General features: G+C 46.4%; 1 long non-coding RNA gene across 1 annotated transcript in view; it reads left to right on the top strand.

Moving 5' to 3' along the window:
* The first annotated feature begins 13573 nt into the window (after nucleotides 1-13573).
* Nucleotides 13574-20224, top strand: part of LOC138491428 (uncharacterized) — a 48066-nt gene continuing 41415 nt past the window's right edge. Inside the window, exon 1 of the long non-coding RNA XR_011276005.1 lies at nucleotides 13574-13665. This is a non-coding gene — a long non-coding RNA (uncharacterized lncRNA). The remainder of the gene's footprint in view (nucleotides 13666-20224) is intronic.

Genomic DNA, 20224 nt, shown 5'->3' with positions numbered 1-20224 from the left:
AGGGATCAAAAGCCTAGTCCGCAGGCCTTTGCTCATGGCCAGCTCTGCCTGATGGCAGACCATGGAGGCAGGATAAATAGACCGGCCAGGACAATCGGCTGATCCACTGTTGGCGGCTTGGCAATAGACTGCGTTGCAGCCCTGTGATACCGATCCCTCGTTGGGTCGGTCGAGGGCAGCAACAATTTTCGACCTTCTAGATATCCCGAAGGATGGTTTCACACTGGGCATGCAGTTTCGTCTCTTCCAGCTCAACTTGCTGCAATTTGGCCTCAAGAAACCCTGCAGTAGGATTTTCATGATGGAACATTACACCGATTACCACTGACTTCACCGAAAAAAGTCTCCATCGGAACCACTTATTGACATCCAATTTTATTTATTTATTTTTATAGGGCTGAAAGCCTTCAGGCATCGGGCACTGGATGGTGGAAACATTAACACAATACGACGAACAAAAAGACAGGACAGGTCAGCAAGAAATACCAAAGGGAGATGCAAGTTACTCAAATAGATACGTTTTCAGTTGCCGACGGAAGTTGGGCAAGTTAGTTTCGAGTCTCAGCTCAAAGGTAGTGAATTCCAAATTCAGGCTGAAGTAACCGGGAAAGATTTCCCAAAACCATTTACTCGCTTGAAAGTTGGTTGAGTCACTAAGGCCTGGTTAGAAGAGGGAAGAGCTATTACAGGAAGGTGAGGAGCCACCATGTTTTTTAGGCTATACTGGGGCATCTGTAGAGGCATCTAAGGACAAGTATGGCCGCTTTAAATTGTGTATGTGTGAAAATTGGCAGCCAATGAAGGGATTTACGGCACTAGAGATGTGGCATTTCCTGGATTTTCTTTTAACAATTCGTACAGCATCGTTCTGGGAAATTTGCAATTTAGCCAGGATATTCTTGCTGGAGGCAATTAATAGTGTTTTGCAGTAATCCAATTCAGTAATTTACCTTAAAGGTGGTATTCTTACTGGCTATTGCCTCAGCTGGAGAAGATTGGAAGAAGTGGGCTCTCTTTAAAATTCAGAAGCTTAGCTACGTGTTCTGATTCCGGCTTTAGATGCATACCTCTTCCTTCATTTCGTTACAGCATTTCTTTAACGTTTTATTTGTCTCATAAACTCATCCTAATAAAACAAATACAACTGAATTGAAGCTTTGTCCTCTTTTTGTTTGCCGGCTCACTGGCATTCGGTAATGGCCACCTGCTGAAAGGATAGTCCATTTCATAGATTTTATGCCCCCTGACATTTGATAATGGCAGTTCTTTATAGGGATCGTTGAATCCAGAGTTTGTATCAGGACTAAGCGGAGCGGAAAGTTTGCAAGTGTTATCTGCTGGCCACTCCATGGACATACTGAAGGTATAATCAGTGTCCCCGTTCAAGCTGCATCGAGTATCTGGATTGTCTGTTTGCTGTGTGTATATCTCCTCGGTCCTGCAGGTCCTCCCTGGCTCTCTCCAAGTTGGGTTGCTCATTCTCTCCTCTACCACCAGTCCTTTTGGGTGATGTAGTCCTACAGGACAGACAGAAAGAAACTGTCTAGCATTGTACATAACAGATATGGGGCAAGAAAAAAATGTGCTACTCGGTTCATTCAGCCAAGCACAGATATGAAGGACAGAGACTTGGGCCTTTCCAACTCCCACACCTCACCTCTGGGGGAGGACTGACTCTAAAAGAATTCCTGGTAGTCCTCCCGCACCAGACTGAGAGTGCTCCCCATCTCCTCTTGATAGGGTCTGATTCCAAACGCTGCCACAGTTGGGCTTCAGGAAAAGACTATAAACAGATACATATTAAATCCTTTTGGCAACTGGAAGCTTGGTGCCTTACTGCAACACATAATATTCTAGCATTTATAATAAATTCTTTTGTTGTGTTTAAACAATTTTTATTGGGAACATTAAGCATACATGGTTGAACAGTACTTAGAACATCATGGTATAGTGCGCATGGGTATTTACCGAAGAAGTACCCAGCAAGATGCCCAAGAATAGTAATATTAAAAAGAAACAAAAACAACAAAATTTACACACAAACCCTGCATAATAAAAATGAGAAAATACGCCCAAATGCAGTGGGCTGCATATTATGATAAACTAGGAGGTATATAAGGTACTTATAATTGAGAACTTGAAGACAAACACTAAACATACAAGACTGACATGAACGTGAGGAGGGAAGGGGAGGGGAAACATTTCAGTGTTTTAATGTTTATTCAATGCCTAAAATTATACATTACCAGGAAATTCTATAAATGATTGCCATTTTAATTCATGTTTATGGAGTAGTTGTGGGGATGAAGCATTGCATTTTTCCATTATATGAATATTGCAAACTGAATTCCACCATGCTTTAAAATGAACATCCCTGAGATCCTTCCAATGGAAGGTAGTAGTCTGAAAAGCAATACCCAAATGTAGATCAAACAAGTAACAATTATTCTTAGTTATAACAGGTTGAATGCTTTTGATTCAATGAAACAGAACTGTAAAATAAAACTCTGACTGAATCCAGAAAATATGTTTTAAAGTTAACCACACCTGTTTCCAGAAACCTTTGACGTATATACATTCAAACACAATGGGCCTCATTACAACTCAGGCGTTAAGGGTTAACGCCACTGTTAACCCTTAACGCCTGATTCCCACCTTAACGCCTGCTTTTTGCAGGTGTTAAGTTCCATGGTGCTAAGGCACCTTGGTGCTAATTACGGCACCGTAATTTACGGTGCCGTAATTAGCGCCTTCCCCACTCCCATTATGCCCTATGGGGCAAAAATGGGAATGGGGAAGGGAAAATGGGAAATGGGGATTTACCGCCCCACTCACCTTGGAATGGGGCGGTAAATCCGCCATCCACCATGGTGTAAACGGAGTTTACACTATGGTGGTAAAGTTGGTGCACTTAGCACCAAGGTTGTAATGAGGCCCAATGGGCCTCATTACGACCCTGGCGGTAAGGGGTTTACGCCAGCGTTAGCTGCGCCGACCCCTTACCGCCAATTACGAGGTCCCTTAGCGCCATGGCGCTGTTAACACCTGCTTTTAGCAGGTGTTAAAATCCATGGCGCTAAGGGACCATGGAGTTAATTACGCCACCGTAATTTACGGTGGCGTAATTAACGCCTTCCCCACTCCCATTATGCCCTATGGGGCAAAAATGGGAATGGGGAAGGGTAAATGGGGATTGGGGACTTACCGCCCCGCCAAGGTCGGAATGGGGCGGTAAGTCCGCCAACCACCATGGCGTAAACGTAGTTTACACCATGGTGGTAAAGTCACGGCCCAGGCGGTAACTTACTGCCTGGGTCGTAATGAGGCCCAATATGTTTAAACGTTCCCTGAGTAATAAGACAACTCCAAAGTTTATCATCTTGGGATAAACCTTCTTTAGAAAGTATTAATGGAGTGATATATGCCCTATGATGAACAAAGGACATTGTTTGAAGCAGGCTAGCTGACACGATTGACTTTGAAATATTAGACCATATACAGGGCCAGTTCTTTTGGGAGTCATCGAGGGAGCAATCTTGATTCCGTGCTTCTAGACACTTAAGTAAAATTCCTTCCGATGGTGCTGACAAGCTGGCTTTGTAAACTATAGATTTGGATGTTATAATTTTCCATAATAGCTTCCACTAGACTAGCATATTTCTATAAAAGGGCTATTGGTGCATCAAATGTTGCTGTGAATTCATCAAAGGTGAGAGGAACACCTTGATTAAACAATTATCCCCAGTATTTAATGCTGAGATCTAGCCATAGCCTCCAACACAGGGTTCTTTTATTGACTTTAACTAAGGGGTTTGTCCAAATAAAATGGGAAATCTTTTTGACGTTAATGGTAATAAATATGATCAAAGGTGCATAATCGAGATATTAATACTCGTGCTATATAAGCATTTATTATTATTTTATGTGCAGAGACAACCCAAAAAGGTATGTGGGGAGACCATTGTTTTCTCTATAGCATACCAATTAGACAAATCTGGAGATGTAGGGATAAACCACGACTGGACATGTTTTAAGACAAAGGCTGAGTGGTAATGTTCATAACCAGCAAAACATACTCCACCTTCTGTTCTATGCATCTTAAGCTTGCATAATGATATCCTTTGTTTCTTTTGCCCCAGAGAAATTTGAGAATACAGGTGTCTAAAGATTTTAAAAAGGAAGCAGGAATATGGGTAGGGAGCATATATAAATAATAAAGTATAATCAGGGAGATCATAATTTTAACAGCTTCAAGCCTACCCCACTGATATAAGAAAAGGGGGGACCAAGAGATGTATAATTCTTTCACTTTGGCTAAAATATTGGCTGTGTTATGTTTAATTATATTCTTCTCTGGGGGGGCGTGGCTAAGTAGCCATGTAGTAGGACGTGTCCGAGTGCAGCTGCTCCTGTTGATCCGACGTCGATCCGAGGAACTGCATGCAAAGTGACCTGTATGTTCCATAAATGCTTGTGAATGCGTCGGAATATGAGCCCCACAACTGCTGGAGGAAACAAGCCCATCGGGTGCAGTGTGCAGCTGGTATGAAACTTTGGCTCTGGAGACGCTAAGAGACCCAAAATGGCGGACAACAAAGCCCTGGCCATTGTGACAGTTGAACTGGACCATGGACACTGAGCAGCCCCTCGCTGGGTGCCCACTGGAGCTGGTGTACTGCTCGAGGCGGCGCTTCGTCATCGAGCGAATTGCCAGGCAGCGGAGCGAGACCGAAAGCCCGGGAATAGAGGATTAGGAGGCGGAGTGGTTGCCTCTTGTGCGCTTCCATGGAAGATTTGCTGCACGGCGTGGATGTAGCCGTGTGCCCCCCAGCAGGATCAGAGGAAGCAGCGAGCTGAATCCATCCCCGCTGGGATTGTGCAAGCGGAGGCAGATGCAAGAGCAAACGAATTGGAGCTCGCAATTTGTACAATCATAAAAGACGGCCGGCCCAACATTGTAGTGAAGTCAGCTTCCGTATAGCAGGGATAAATAAATGGACGTTGGAGATCCTTTGATAATACCTTTCTGGGGCATCGGTCGTGCCGAAATGCAGCGGTGCAAAATGGAGGATTATATAAGGAATGGAGCACATTTGATGGAAGCCACGGCATAAACGGGTGCGGCGGCAGCTAGAGTGAAGGACCGGAGTGCGGGGACTGTGGGAGGCCCGCTGAGGCTAATGAGAGCTGCGTCTGCCTTGTAGGGCTTGCGGCACTGCTTGAAGCAGTAGCACCCTGCATTGGAAAGGTGGACGGGGTGGCGAGCCAGGCTGAGGAGAGCAGGGGAGACGGCAACTATCGTGGCATTCGCTTGACTCCGGCAGGAAGCTTCGTGGTGCACCTCAAGCCGCTGCACAAGGTTTGTGGGGGATCCGCAATACATAAAGAGACGGCGCGGGTCTTGCCACATATTAACAGTTAATTAGCAAAATGGCGCTGCGGCGACAAGAAGCTGTTACATTGTGGCACTCCACTGATACTATAGAGGCGCTGCCTGCACGCAAGGCGGACGGCAAATACATGGACGGTAAGGACACAAGTTTGGTGCACTTGCTCACCTGAATTTGAAGACGTGCACACCCTGCTTCCCTGTCATCGTAATTGGGAGGATTGCTGCCCTGAGTGTGCAGCCGCTGACAGCGGGAGGGACGAGCTGGCCTGAACTATTAAATGAGATGGGCCTGAGCCACGTTGTGCGGGAATGAGACAGTGGGGCTGACAAGGTGGGTGCTTTAATTGCAGTGAGGCACGGAAGGCACTGGTTGGACAATATATTGGATAACCCGAAGGCCCTACATGAAAGGGACCATGCTGGTGCTCAAGAAGTAAGGAGACTGGCTCTGCCTCTCTGCAGGGTACAAGCACCTAGGGCCCTGACCTAATCTGCCATCACCACTCCTGAAGCAGCTGGGAGCCACGCCCTACAGGTGGGCCCACGCCAACACGCAGAGGGGGGCAGAATGCAGAGTATGGGGAGCTGAGGAGATAGCGGGCCCAACTGAGTCCAGTAGCAACCTACAAAAAGCAGTAAGGTCAATTGGAGACATGGGAGGACACACCCCACCCGAAGACACAGCTCAGTGCATGCAAACCCATACGGGGCGCCCCAAGATAATGGCCTAGGATAGGAGTGACACACTGGTGGCACGGTGTGATGAGAGGGAAATAGAGCTGCTGCGCCACGGACAAAGCAACCTTGTATGGTTGACCAAGGTTGCAAGATGACTGGGAGAGTAATGAAGGGCAAAAGCAAACAATCCATGATGGAATCGTTTGCTAAAACACAGCAGTCTCCAGCGGCGTTTACGCACAGTGGTGCAAATGTAACTGCGGGAGGCTCCCAGGGGATTGAAAACCACCAGATATTGGCAGCCATAACAGAGCTAAGAGACTCATGGGGGATATCAATGGCAGACCTGCGAACCTACTTGGAAGCTAAAATAGACGCAGTGGGGATAGATGTCAATCTGCTGAGACAGGATGTCAGGGCGCTGGCGGACAGAACGAGCAGTCTGGAGAGCGCGGTTAAAACTAACATGGCCACCAGCACTGATAACGCGAAGGAGGTCCACATACTAAAGCAGCAAGTGGCTAACCTGGAGAACCGTGCGGAGGAAGTCGAAGGAAGGCAGAGGCGGAACAACATCGTGTGGTGGGGCTGCCAGAGGGAGAGGAAGGCCATGACCCTACAGATTATGTTGAGAACATGACCTGCAAGAAATAGGGGCTGACAAACTCTCGCAAGGATTCACAGTGGAACGAGCTCATAGAGCCCTCATGAGAAAACCAAAGCCCGGAGCCCCTCCCCACGCAATAATAGCCAAGATACTGAACTATAGGGATCGCAAGAAGATCCTGGAGTACTTTCGGAAAGGGGGAACGATTGAGAGAGCTTTGGCTACCATCACAGCGTATCCCGATTACACAATACTGGTCAAGAGGCAACGGTACAGTTACATGGCGGTTAAGAGGAGGCTACGCGCAGCTGGCATCAAATATATGCTTTTGTACCCTGCAAGATTGAAAGTACTGCACAAAAGTAGAATGTTCTTTTTCGACACCCCAGAGGAAGCAGCAACACGGCTGGATCTACAGGGCTGCCCGGAACAAGATGCGGAACAGGCCCAAGAAGAGCACGATAAGTGATTGGGCTGCTGCATGTATACTGGGTTGTCACATAGCGGGGTATCATGGCAGAGACTTGATGAAAACACTGATAGATGGGCATGGATGGGTGATGCTTAAACCAGGCTATGATATATCTGACTTTGCTGAACCGGGACGGACTGGAATATAGAGTATTGAATGCATGAGCAAGCGAATAGCAATGCGTAGTTGAACTGAAATAGACAGAAGCAGCAGGATACAGGCACCCTACCCCCCGAATAGTAGTAGTAGTTGCAGGATAGCCACTAGGGCGACCTCACCCTGCTGAGCTTCGAGTACAGGCTATCGCCAGAAAGGGCTAGATGCGGGGGTGCCTGAGATCCAGGGATGGATCTGGGCAACAGTTGGGAGGGACAATATTGGGGAAGGGAAGGGAGGTGGTAGGTAAAGGGGTGTTTGGGGTGTTTGTAGGTAAAGGGAGTTTTGGGGAGTTTGGGCATTTTTGGTAAAGGGGAGTTTAAATTGGGGAACGAGCCTATACAGACTGGGCTGGAACTTAGAGTTAGACTGCGCCTGTGGGAGGAGGAGAGGAATTCGAATAGGCCATGGGAGACCTTAAAATAGTTACATGGAACGTGCGCTGGCTCAACAGTTATTTAAAGAGGAATTCAGTTAAGTTGTACCTGCGCAGGCAAAAAATAGATATTGCACTGCTGCAAGAAACCCACCTTACACGGGAGAGAATGGATACGATTGCCGGGAAGTGGAAGGGAGTGTTGGTGGGCTCATCATACTCTGCTTATGCGAGGGGAGTGCTTATTTGGGTGGCGCCACATGTCCCTTTTCAGCGATTGCAAGTAGTAGCTGAGACAGATAGGAGGATGGTTATTCTGAGGGGACTGGTGGAAAATAGGGAGATAAGCATAGTCAATACGTATGCCCCGAACCAGAACACAGCGGCGTACATTAGAACATTGTGCACTAATCTGAGTGTATGTGTGGGAAGCGCGATGATATGGGGAGGGGACTTCAACTGCGTACTGAACCCGAGAGTAGACAAATCAGATGGGAAGATGGATAAACCAGCCCCTGCTGCCAAAGCGTTAAATATATTGCTGAGTGACTTTGGCTTGGAGGATGCATGGAGAGTGAGACACCCCCAGGAGAGGCAATACTCACATTATTCTGCAGCAGTTATCCACGAGGTTAGACTATGGGCCTCATTATAAATCAGGCGGTCCAGAAATAACGGTGGCGGTAAACCCGCCGCCACCGTTGTTTCCGGACCGCCTGATCCCGACTCCTGCAGGTGGGAGGTGATGTTCCTGCCAGGTCTGACCTGGCGGGTTTAACACCGCCCACCGGCAGGCGGACGAGGAAACACCGGCAGCATTACGAGATGCTGCCGGTGTTTCCATGATCCCCATTCCCATCGAGTCCCATAGGACTCGATGGGAATGGGGATTAACACCATTCCGCCTCCGTGATTCCTGGAAAACCGAGGTTGTAATGCCCCGGTAAATCCGAGAATCACAGAGGCGGAATGGTAATACGAGTCTGGCGGTAACCAGGTGGTTTTACCGCCGCGGTTACCACCGGACTCGTAATGAGGCCCTATGTCTTCACATCACCTGAAATGATAGCGGAGATTACACAAATAGAGTACAAAGCTAGGGTCCTTTCAGACCACTCGCCCTTGATTCTAGAATGGCAATACTGCCCCCGAGAGCGAGGATCGTGACATAGCATCTACGAGCGGAAGCATTGAGAGACCCCTTCTTTAGGGAGGACTTGAGGGAGGAGATTGTAAATTATTTTGAAACAAATACTGGGAGTGTGAACTCGGCTGGAACACTATGGGAGGCCTTTAGGGTTGTGATGAGAGGAGTAGCCATAGCAAAATCTAAGGGTCTACAAGGTGGGATTCTAGCTGACTTACAGGAGACGGAGGAGAAACTGGAAGAGGCTTTAATGGGCGAAGATGATACAGCAGAAAAGTTAGAATTGACAATCAAGCTTCAGCAAAAATGTGCAGAATATTGGGACAGATTGTGTAACCTCAATTATAACAAATATGTAGAGAGACAAAATGCGGGAGGTGATAAGCCGGGAAGACTCTTGGCGTGCTATATAAGAGCGAGACCCCCAGAGTCACAATCAGGACCATAGAGAGAGAAGACGGCAGCGTAGCAGACACCCAAGAGGGAGTTAATCAAGTATTTGTGGACTATTATAAGGTATTATATGGAGATGATGGCGAGAGTAGTCATGCTATAACGAGAGAAACGTTGGAGGACATAGGATTGCCCAAGATAAGTGAGGAAGAGAGAGAGGAACTAGATGCACCAATTACCTTAGAAGAACTAGGGGAGTTGCCTACTAGCAAAACCCTGGGGACAGATGGACTCCCAAGTGAGTTTTATAAAGTGTATATGGAAGAGGTCTTTCCCCCATTGTTAGAAATGTTAAACGAAGCGTTCGAGACTGAAAGCTTACCAGAGTCACTGAGAGAGGCAATCATAATACCGCTCCGCAAGCCTAATAATCCTGGGCACAGCTGCAGCTCCTATACACCCTTGTCGATGCTGAATCAAGACAGCAAGATATTGACTGCTGTCTTAGCAAATAGACTGAAGAAGGTTATTGGCAAATTAATACACCCAGATCAAACGGGCTATGTCCCAAATAGAAATATTACTAATAACCATAGTTGACTCCATAGAATTATTGAGAGCGGCAGCGAAAAATGATTATGAAATGGCGATTGTGTCCTTGGACACAATAAAGGCCTCGATTCAGTTAAATGGCCATGGATGCTTGCGGCCCTGGAGTGCTATGGGCTAGGACCTGGATATGTAAGGTGGGCGGAAATATTGTACAGCGAACCACTGGCCAGGGTAAAGACAGGCTCTGTGATATCGGGAAGGTGGCAGCTCAGTAGGGGCACCAGGCCAAGGCAGGGATGTCTGTGGTCCCCAATGCTCTACATACTGGCTCTGGAACCTCTAGCAATATATTTGAGACAGCAATATGACACCATAGGCATCGAAGTGAATGAGGAGCGACATCTGATCTCTCTATACTTGCGATACCCAGAAGAAAATGTCCAGTACATTTTAGAAGTGATGGAGAGATATGCTGAGTTGTCCGGTATTGCGGTGAACCCCCAGAAGTCCAGTATGTTCCCATTAGGGGGATACATAGGGGCCCCATTGGAGCGATTGCCTGTATTGCAAGTACCATGGGCGGTCAGCACATTTCGGTACTTAGGGATAAATATATATCACACTGTGGGAGAGGAGCATAGGTGCAACACAGAAGTAGCCATTAAAAAAATCAAGAAGTGCATGCAATTCTGGGCAAAGTTACCCTTAGCAATGATGGGTCGGGGAGCAATGCTAAAGATGGTGGTTCTGCCAAGGCTTTTACACTGCTTTGGGAATATACACTACCTGATTCCTAAGAAGTTCTTCACCAAACTGAATAGCATGTGTAGAGACTTCTTGTGGCATGGCACGCGGAATAGAGTGGCGTTATGGAAGTTACAGAATTTCCATGGCAAAGGAGGGATAAAATTGCCCAATTATGAGGTGTATTATGTGGCAAGCCAGTTGCAATATGTTGCTAAATGGCTCTCTGATGAGGAGACTTCGGAATCCAGGCTGTTTGGGCGTGGTTGCCCACCATTTTATCTGAAAGAGATGATGTGGGTACCCAGAGCGGAAATGATGGGGCGCCCTAAAATGCTGCTACTGGGGTGGAAGATGTGGCGTAGAGCATGCCAGATGATGGAGAACCCGTCCCCATGCTCTCCGCAGGTGCCATTGGTCGCATTAACAGGAGCAGATGTGCAGCTAAGAATGGTAATCAGGAACCACTGGGAACCGGTTGGGGTGGCAACGATAGGTGACATTTGGCACGAGGGCTCTAGTATTACTTTCGAGGGACTGCGGGAAGAAACTGGGTTGCATGAGGGCCAGTACATTACATATTATAGAATGGTGCAGCGAATCAAGAAAACATGGCCTGAAACTGTGCTAGAGGAGGAACCAGATGGCAGCACAGACATGATATACAATATAGCAGAAGGGGGCCATGAGATCTCTAGGATATACGAAATGTTGATGTTTAAAGTGGAGAAGGAGGTCACGCAGTTGAGACTAGATTAGGAAACGGAAGTTGGAGCCCCGATGGAGGATGGGATGTGGGAACGGGTGCAGGGGTATCAGAGGAAGGTATCTAGAAATGTGAGACTGAAACAGATACAATTATATATTATGCATAGGGCATACATGACACCTTGGAGGATATCGAGGTTTGAGAATGCAGGACGGCAAGCATGCCCCAAGTGCGATGAGGAGAATGCAGCATGGTGCATATGTTCTGGTCATGCCCGGTCACAGAACGCTTCTGGAGTGTAGTGAAAGAGAAACTGGAAAAAAAGAGGGTCAAGATTGTAGTGGACACAGTGTGGGCCTGTCTGTTGGGGGGGTTTCCAAGATCACAGAAGCTCAAGCATGTGAGTAAACTGAAGGATCTGGCTTATGTGCTTGCAAAAAGGAGAATTGCCAAGGGATAGAAGACATGCCACATGCCAAATGTGGAGGTGTGGTGGAGAGATTTGCAAAAATGGGCGGAAGCATAAACCATGGTATGGCAAGAAGTGAGCAACACAGGGGGGGAGGAGGAGACTGCGTCCCTGGTGGCCTAGAAATCACTGATAGCCGAGCTGTTTGGGTCAATAGAAGACCTGGCAGAACCTGTAGAAGGGGAGATCGTACCACAGGATGCAGAAACAGAATGTTCAAAGTAATAGACTCGTAAAGGGGGGTGGGATGAGGGAAGCAGTGATTAGAAATTGAGGAAGGATAACGAAACTGTTGAAATATGCACTGCCTGTTTGGTTTGTATTATTTGGTTGTGTTAACAAATCAATAAAAACATTTTTTAAAAAATTTTAAAAAATATATATATATATTCTTCTCTGAAGGCTTGATGTGGATTGCTACATATTTGATACCGGCAGAACACCATTTCATTTCGAGCCTTGCAACGTGGTGTTTGGTGCACAAATGTTGAGTGGTAATACCTCTGATTTGTCTGTATTGAGTTTATAGCCTGAAGCCAGAGAAAATTGTCTAATAATGCTAGTCAAGTGGTCTAAACCTCTGTCTGATATATTCAAAAAAGTAAAATATCATCTGCCGAGGCCACCAGTTTGATTTTAATACCTTTATATTCGATTAGGTATGAGAATTCCTGAGAATTTCTGGAGGGATTTTCGGTCCAACACGATGGGGCCTCTGAATATTAAGTTGCATATATGTTGGAAGATCCAAACGCAGAGGAACCAAGTGGTATAGGAACTTGGTAGGATTATCTTTTTCAATATTTTCTGGAAGGCCCACAACCCAAATATTATTCCTCCTGTTTCTGTTGTCTATGTTCTCAGCTTGTTACTGTAGAGACGTAACCGCATTCTCAAGTCGCATCACTTTCCCTGCCACATCTTCGCTATTGTTACTCTTCTCTCGACTTCATTTATCCTTGTTTCAAAAGAGGACCACTTGTTATGCAACATTTGGAGTTTTGCCGTAGTTGCTTCCATAAATAGCTTTAGTGATTTAATTTCATCCATAATGGCATGCAGACCAGGATCCGTCAAATCATCTTTAGGCGTAGGGGAATAATTTTTTTGCCATTGGTAGCAGATGCTGATGGGAAATTTTTTGAAAGAGCTTTTCTTGGAGTCATGTTTAGGTCCGTAGAAATGGTGCTAAGTATAAGCAGAGCTCCTTGCTTGTGCTGGATGAAAGCAGTAAAACACACTTCCTACAATATGTGGCACATATATCCCTCTTGCTGTGGGAGATGATTCTTTACACTGTTAAGCCATAAGGTTAGTGAGCAGCTTGATAGCTAATATGCAACCTTGTTCTGTGTAGAATTACTCATAAAACTATTATGGTTAAGTGCTCTTCTATGTTAATTCAATTATAAAATTCAAAAAGTTTTAACATTGATTAATATTTTTACTCAGAATATTAGTGGAAGGCAACACAGTACAATGTCTCTTCATATGCCACAATTGTCCGTATATGTGCAGGAAAAATGAGCCTAAAAAACAACTTTTCCTTTCTTAAAAGTGGTGTTGAAGAGATTGAGAGATTTGCATACAGCTTGAAACACACGTTATTTGTATTTGAATATATAATATTCTGCTGAATAAATAAGTCATTTGTATTTGAATGTAGATTATTCTGCTGAGTAAAACGCACTCCTTTTGTTAATATGAATTGTACCTTAGAAAGGCTTCATGTGCCTTTAAATTCAAAGTTGCCTGTGTTGTGTGGAAAACGCATCTCCTCACGATCACCTGAGTCTGTGGGGCACAGCAACCGATCACCTGACAGAGCGTGTCAGATTGCCTTGCAACGCAATCTCCCTGTCATAAGAGCGTGCCCCCGGAGGTACGTAGTTCCAGGAAACGCTGATTCCACACGGTACGCTCGGGCTGCGGAAGCACAGCTAATGGGTCTACACACTCTACAATATAAGGTGGGTAGTATTAGACCTATTTTAAGGCAAAAAAGGCAGTAAATTATGTTATGGAAAATCACGGAGACGGGAGCCGCAGATTAGGCTTCCGTCTCCATCTGTGCTAAACCGCACCCCCTTTTTATGATAAATTCTGATTCTTGGCTGATCCACTTCTGCATCTTGATTGATGTATTGAAAGGGCCGAACCAAAAACACAAAATGCTGGTGTGGACCCGTTTTTTTGGTCAAAGTGAGTCACTTTTTTTGGCTGCTTAGGGTCAGTCTGATGTGTTAATTCACTCTGTGGCTAGAAGTTCGGTCCAGTGTTACTGAATGAATATTCTTTAAAATGCACAATTTGCATCACACTTAATATAAAAACTCCCCCTTTGTTACTCTTCAAACAGTGTTGCTAAAGTAATGAAAAGCTATTTGCAAAGGCTCACCACATTTTCATTGGTGCCCGAGTACGTTTTATGCCTCGTGATTGCAAAGTCCCTTGGTTACAAATAGTCCCTGAAAGCTCACAACGCAAAAAACTCAAACACTCATGAGATACAGATATCAACCATTTTAGTTATACATTTCATCACCTTGAGCATTTCCAATAAACCACACGGAACCACAGAGGACAACATTAAGCATTACATATACCAGGCATTAAACAATGTTGTTGAAGCCCATTGTGCTTTTCCTGTTTATTCAAAACCCTCATGGCTAATTTCCTTCCTAATATTGTCTATAAACTCTGCAAATTCCTACTCTGTTTCAATACAAAACGGTCTATTTCACATTTTTATTTTCAGGCTCAGGGTAATTAATTAGGACCTTGCTACCACAGACTGCTGTCATTTGGGAATTTAATTCTTCAGTGTCCAACGCCAGTCACGTGCTCTGTGGCATTTGTCAGGCGGTAAGAACAAACTGTAAAAATATTCCTGATCATTTGTACGTGCTCATAACAAACTAAATAACTGCTGATGTACTTGATAACTCTAAAAAAATAACTAGACATAACTCGACCAAGGCATTCCAACATCTCTGGTATGATATGGTACTGGGAGGTTACTGTCACAGCTACGTGTGCTGCTGTAAACTCAGCTTGCTGCAAGTGTGTTACGTCACTGCAGCTTTGTTAATAAGGCTGGGACCCTGAGGCAAGACTTTAATGTGACTGATTGGATTGAGAAATCCCGTAAATCCTGAGTAAATGAATAAAGATGAATTATAAAAGTCAGTATAGTCTTTTTTGAGACAACTGAAAGATTGCGTAAGCACGTCGGTTGAAGGTTTTTTTTAATGAGAGCTGCACAAAACAAAATGTGCTACTGCTATGGGGGATCTGCAGATTCATGCATGTGCTACAAAGATGCATATGATCTTGGGGCTAAGGGTTTGAATCTTGATAGATCAAATATATGAGGGCAATTGAGATGGCTAGAATTAGCTTAACTCACTTTTTAAAATTATATTTTTTCATTTACTGCCAGCCAATAGTGTGCACCCGGGCCAGCTGTGAATAAACGAGGGGTAGGTTTGGCTGTGCTGCCTGGAATTTGGCAATGCTGATGCTGTGATTCTGGCAAGAAGGGCAAATACATATCAAAGTTAAAACAATGTCACCACTTTTTTGTAATAAGCTTTCCAATGTCCTGCTTAAGTAAAATCTTTCCCTTGTGTCTTGCTATCACATACAGTACCCAGCAGAGACATCAGCACTCATCTGAAATTCAGCTATGTGGATCTTCAAATCACTAGTATGATATGTGCCAGACACTGACTTCTTGACCATGAATATTAACCATATTCAATTTTATTGGGCTGTACCATAAACATGTGACCTAATTTACAATATATGTGTCACTTTGCATGTAAAAGTACACTTTGTGCCACTCTAAAAAGTCATTTCCGATTCATGGATCTGACTTTGCGGTGGTCCGTCCAAAGTTCTGCTGTGCCGGAGCACTTTGCACAACACGGCGCAACGCACAAAGTACTAAATAAGGGGCGGAACATGCAAAATCCCCATTCAAGGTGGAAAATGAGGGGGAACATGGGCGTGGGGAGGGATGGACCAACACACAACAAACATGCCCTTTCAAGCGTTAAGAAAACCCTATTCACAGAAGCCATAGCTCAAGTGCCTGCAGTCAAAAGGAGAACACACATGTTGCGATCATACCGCTCGCTCATATATGTCACAAAGTACAAAGCGCGATGAAAGCTCAAGTATAAAAGCTCAGCGGGACCCTATTGAACTTGCTTAGAGAGGTACAACTTCACCTCACTGGTGAGGCCCAACTAGGCCAAACACGTGTCTGGGTTTTCTGTTGGTACTCTTGTTCAGAGGAGAAATGCCATAGCATTTCGATGCTAGAATGTCCAAGCAGGTGGGACCAGACTGATTTGCAAATGGATATTTCTGCTCTGTGAAAGATACAATGAGCTAAAATGTGGCTGAAGACCCTCCCTTGTGGGCACCTTCCTAGAGAACCGGTTATTTTTTCAATGTTTGTTCTCGGTAGAGGGGCTCCCAGAATGTTTTTTGAAATTTGTATTAACTTGGGATATCACTCTAGGTCACCCAGGTTAATCTAGATGTGGACACCTTGCTCACTGTGCTTAGAGAGGCACAGCTTCACCTCACTGATGTGGCCTGACTAGGCCAAAACAGTATCCGGTCATTGCATTGACAACCAAATCATCGACAGCCAAACCATCTAAAAAAATCTAATGCATTTTTTTTAGATGGTAAAGCGTTTAGTTTAATAAAAATGGGTTTTAAAGGTTAAAAAAGGGGATTTTGGATGGGGCCCCCATTAAAAAAAAAAGAAAAGAAATGCATTAAATGCTATTTCTAATTCTTTTTTTAGATGGTATGGCATTAGATGCTTTGTCTGTAGATGGAATGTCTATAAACCGGACATAACATGTGCATGGGGTTGCTGTCGGTACTCTTGTTCAGACGAGAATTGCCTAGCATTTCGGTGCTGGACTGCCAAATGGCTGGGACCCGACTGATATGAACATGGATATTTCTCCTCTGTGAAAGGTACAGTGAGCTAAAATGTGGTTGTAGACCCTCCCGAGTGGGCAACTTCCCTGGCATCACCCACCATCTGTTTGCATGCACTGACATGCCTGCTGAAATTACTATCAGCCTTCCACTTCCTGGCAACTGGATCATTTCAGCACACCACAGTCATTGCTGGGGGCAAAGTACAGCCCACACAATCCCGGTGCCTCCACCAGGTATTGTGCTGTGTTCTAGCATGTGTGCGTGGGCATATATACATGCTACACACACTGCAGGCAAGGCAGAGAGTGTGCCAGGAATTCTATGCATGTACAACATTTACAAAAGTCTGTAATATTCGAGGGCAGGTGCCGCATTGGAGTCACAGTCCAACAGAGCCATCAGGATGAAAGTTCAGAGTCTGACTCCGGATCCCTCAACAGAATCAAATTAGGAGTCGATCTTGAAAGAGCATGGTGTACGGGGTTCCATGTCATTTCATTGCTGGAATTTTGAAAGCCTGGTATTTCAATGTGGAAATGTTCATTAAATTTTATTTCAAACATTTCCTTGGGCTACCCCACCCCCAAACCCGCCCTCCCCCACCTATTTTACTTATTCCCTAACCCCCAAAACACTTATCTACCCTACCCACCCCCTAAAAAATTCAATGTACATTAGTGCACGTTGAAGTGGAAGGTTTTGAAAAATTTGCCGCTGAAAGGATGTTGTGCCGGTTTAAGGGTACGGTTATCCCTCCATGGCTCTGACCTTCATTAACCATCCAGACTCTGCAGCTTGTCACAGGACCACGTCCCGCAGGTACCCTGGAGTGCCATATCTGATTCATGAATGTTGGCAGTCTTCAGTCAATTCCTAGTCCATCTCTTGGTGTTCTTCTATCATAAGGAACTCAATTCCTTCGTACTTTAATGCTGAGATCTTGATGCCTTGCAGATTACCAATTAGACTGGGTGATTGGGCGTGTCTTGCAAGTTATCTGCAATGCCCATCTGTGTCTACCTTGTCTCTCGATGCAATTTTATCAATCAAAACCAGTGTGTGGTGTTTGGATTTGTGAGAGGAAGCAACCCCAACTTCCTAACAAGGTTTTGCTGATCTAGGAAATACCTCATATGGAACTGGTTGGTTTTGATTCACCAGTTCTCTTGGTACACCTAGCTACCATACCATGGTCAGCAGAGGTGGAGACGTTGTATCCTTTTTGCCTATCCCCAAACAGACTCCTACTATATGGACTCGTCCAACAGGAATAGTTACCAGCTGGACCACATAGAGGTAAGGGTCACTATGACTGAGAAAGGTTAGAGAGTCATAGTTACTCCCACCGTTTACCCACGCATCATTGAATTTCTTCACTTTGACATTCAGAGCACTGGGCAGAAATCACATAATGGCAACACTCATCACGGGCCTTCGCAATGCTTTGTTTTAATTAAACAGTTGGATTCTCCTGGTCCACACCAATTCTAAGTCAGCTGCTAGGCATCGACCGAGGCAGAACTCTGGCCCTGAACCCCAGAAGAGGAACGGGAAGAGGCGACTACGGCATCTGAGGGGATGCACAGGTAGGACTCGGCACGCACCTAGCCCAGCTTCATGACCCAGCCTTAGAGCCAATCCTTATCCCAAAGTTATGGATCTGACCTGCTGACTTCCCTTACCTACATTGTTCCAACATCCCAGAGGCTGTTAACCTTTAAGACTTCGTGTGAATATGGGTATGGCCCAGCACAAAATCTACTCCATCACCCCCGGATTTTGGAGAACCAGCAAAACCTCACCAGACGCTGCCTGAACTGCTACACTTTCCAAGGGTCAGGCCCCTCTAACTTGGCAAACCCATTCCTGGGTTCCCTGTCACTCAGAAAGAAAAGAGAACTCTACCCGAGGCTCCTGCCGGCTTCTTAGGGATAATTTGGGTTAGTGCACTGCATGCCGCGCTGATGCTCATCTTCGCCACTATGGTTTTGGTGATCTGAACCAGACTCCCTTCCAGCCGGCTAAGGGCAAAGGAGGCAATTGCATCTCCCTTCCAAAAGGTGTTTACCCTTCTCTTAGGCCTGACTGACCTATGTACAACTACTGTTCACATGGAACCCATCTCCACTTCGACCTTCAAAGTTCTCGTCAGAATCTTTGCTACTACCACGCTACTACCACCAAGACCTGCACCTGTCGTGGCTCCACCCAAGCACTTTCCCGGGGCTTCCGTGCACACGACAGCATCCCTCCTACTCATCGTGGCTTAGTCCCCCAGTGCCTCTCAGCACCCGCCGGGTATGGGCCTGACACCCCAGCACCTTCCATTTTCAGGGCTAGTGTATTCGGCAGGTGAGTTGTTACACACTCCTTTGCGGATTCTGACTTATAAACCAATACCTTCTCTGGGGTCCAATGAGCATCGGCATCAAGCACCTTAACCCTGTGTTTGGTTCATCTTGCAGCACCAGTTATGCTTGCCAAAAGTCGCCATCGGGCACTCACACGCCCCCCCTTGTCAGCGAGCCATTTAAAGAATGTTGGTCCACGTGCAAGGCAGGTACCAAAGGGATGGTGCACAACCCCTGGCCATCCTGGGCCTCTGACAGGGGAGCGATAGAGCTTTTCCCTTCAGAGAGGGAAAGTGTTCCCTGCCAGGGTGCCCCAGGAGCACCGCTGGGCAGGGCCACGGTTGACCAACATGCGAGGCAGGCACTCTAGGGAGGGGGCAGCAACCCCGGCTGTTCTGGAGCATTGCCCAGGGATCAATAGAGCTTTTCCTTCCAGTGAGTGTTGGGCACTGTTCTGGCGCACTGCAGGACCTCCCCTGGGCAGGGGGAGAGGTCACTCAATTGCGAGGCAGGTGCACAAGGAAGTGGGCAACACCCTTGGCTGTCCTGGAGCTCTGGCCAGGGAGTAATAGAGCCTTTACCTCCAGGGATGGTTAGGAACCCCGTCGGGGGAACCCCAGAACCTTCGATGGCCAGGTGGGTGTGCAAGAAAGGTACCCAAGCGAGAGGGCAGCACCCCTAGCCATCAAAGAGCTCTTGCTGGGCTTGTAAGATCTTTTCCCTCCTGGGAGGGACTGGGACCCCTCCCCGGTGCCCTGGGTCTGCCACTTGGCAGGGGGTCAGTTAACCCATATGGGAGGCAGGAACCCAAGAGCAGGGGGAGCAATCCCATCTGTCCTGGAGCCCTGGCTTGCATGCATTTGAGCTTTTCCCTCCTGGGACCAATGGTGACCCTGCCGGGGCACCCCAGATCCTCCACTGGGATGGAGTGGGGTGAGCCACCTGTGAGGTAAGTTGCCCAAAGCTAGGGGCAGGTACAGCACCCAGGAGGTTGGCTGAAGAAAATTAGGCCCCTCGGTAGAGCACCAAAGGCTTCATGCAGGCCGGCAGAGCTCCACCCTCACTCCCCCCCCAGCAGGCCAGATATGCTGGGACATTTGGTGGGGAACGGCCCCTGGACGGGTTGGTAGAGGCATTGTGGTTGTGACACGGGGCCCAGAGAGGACAATGAGAGACAAGTGGAGCGCAGACATGACCAGACTACATT

Source organism: Ambystoma mexicanum, chromosome 10 (assembly GCF_040938575.1).
Source record: "Ambystoma mexicanum isolate Mex_15411 chromosome 10, UKY_AmexF1_1, whole genome shotgun sequence".
In the NCBI taxonomy this organism is placed as follows: Eukaryota; Metazoa; Chordata; class Amphibia; order Caudata; family Ambystomatidae; genus Ambystoma; species Ambystoma mexicanum.
Note: the sequence above shows the minus strand (reverse complement) of the source record. Positions and strands in the feature narration are given on the sequence as shown.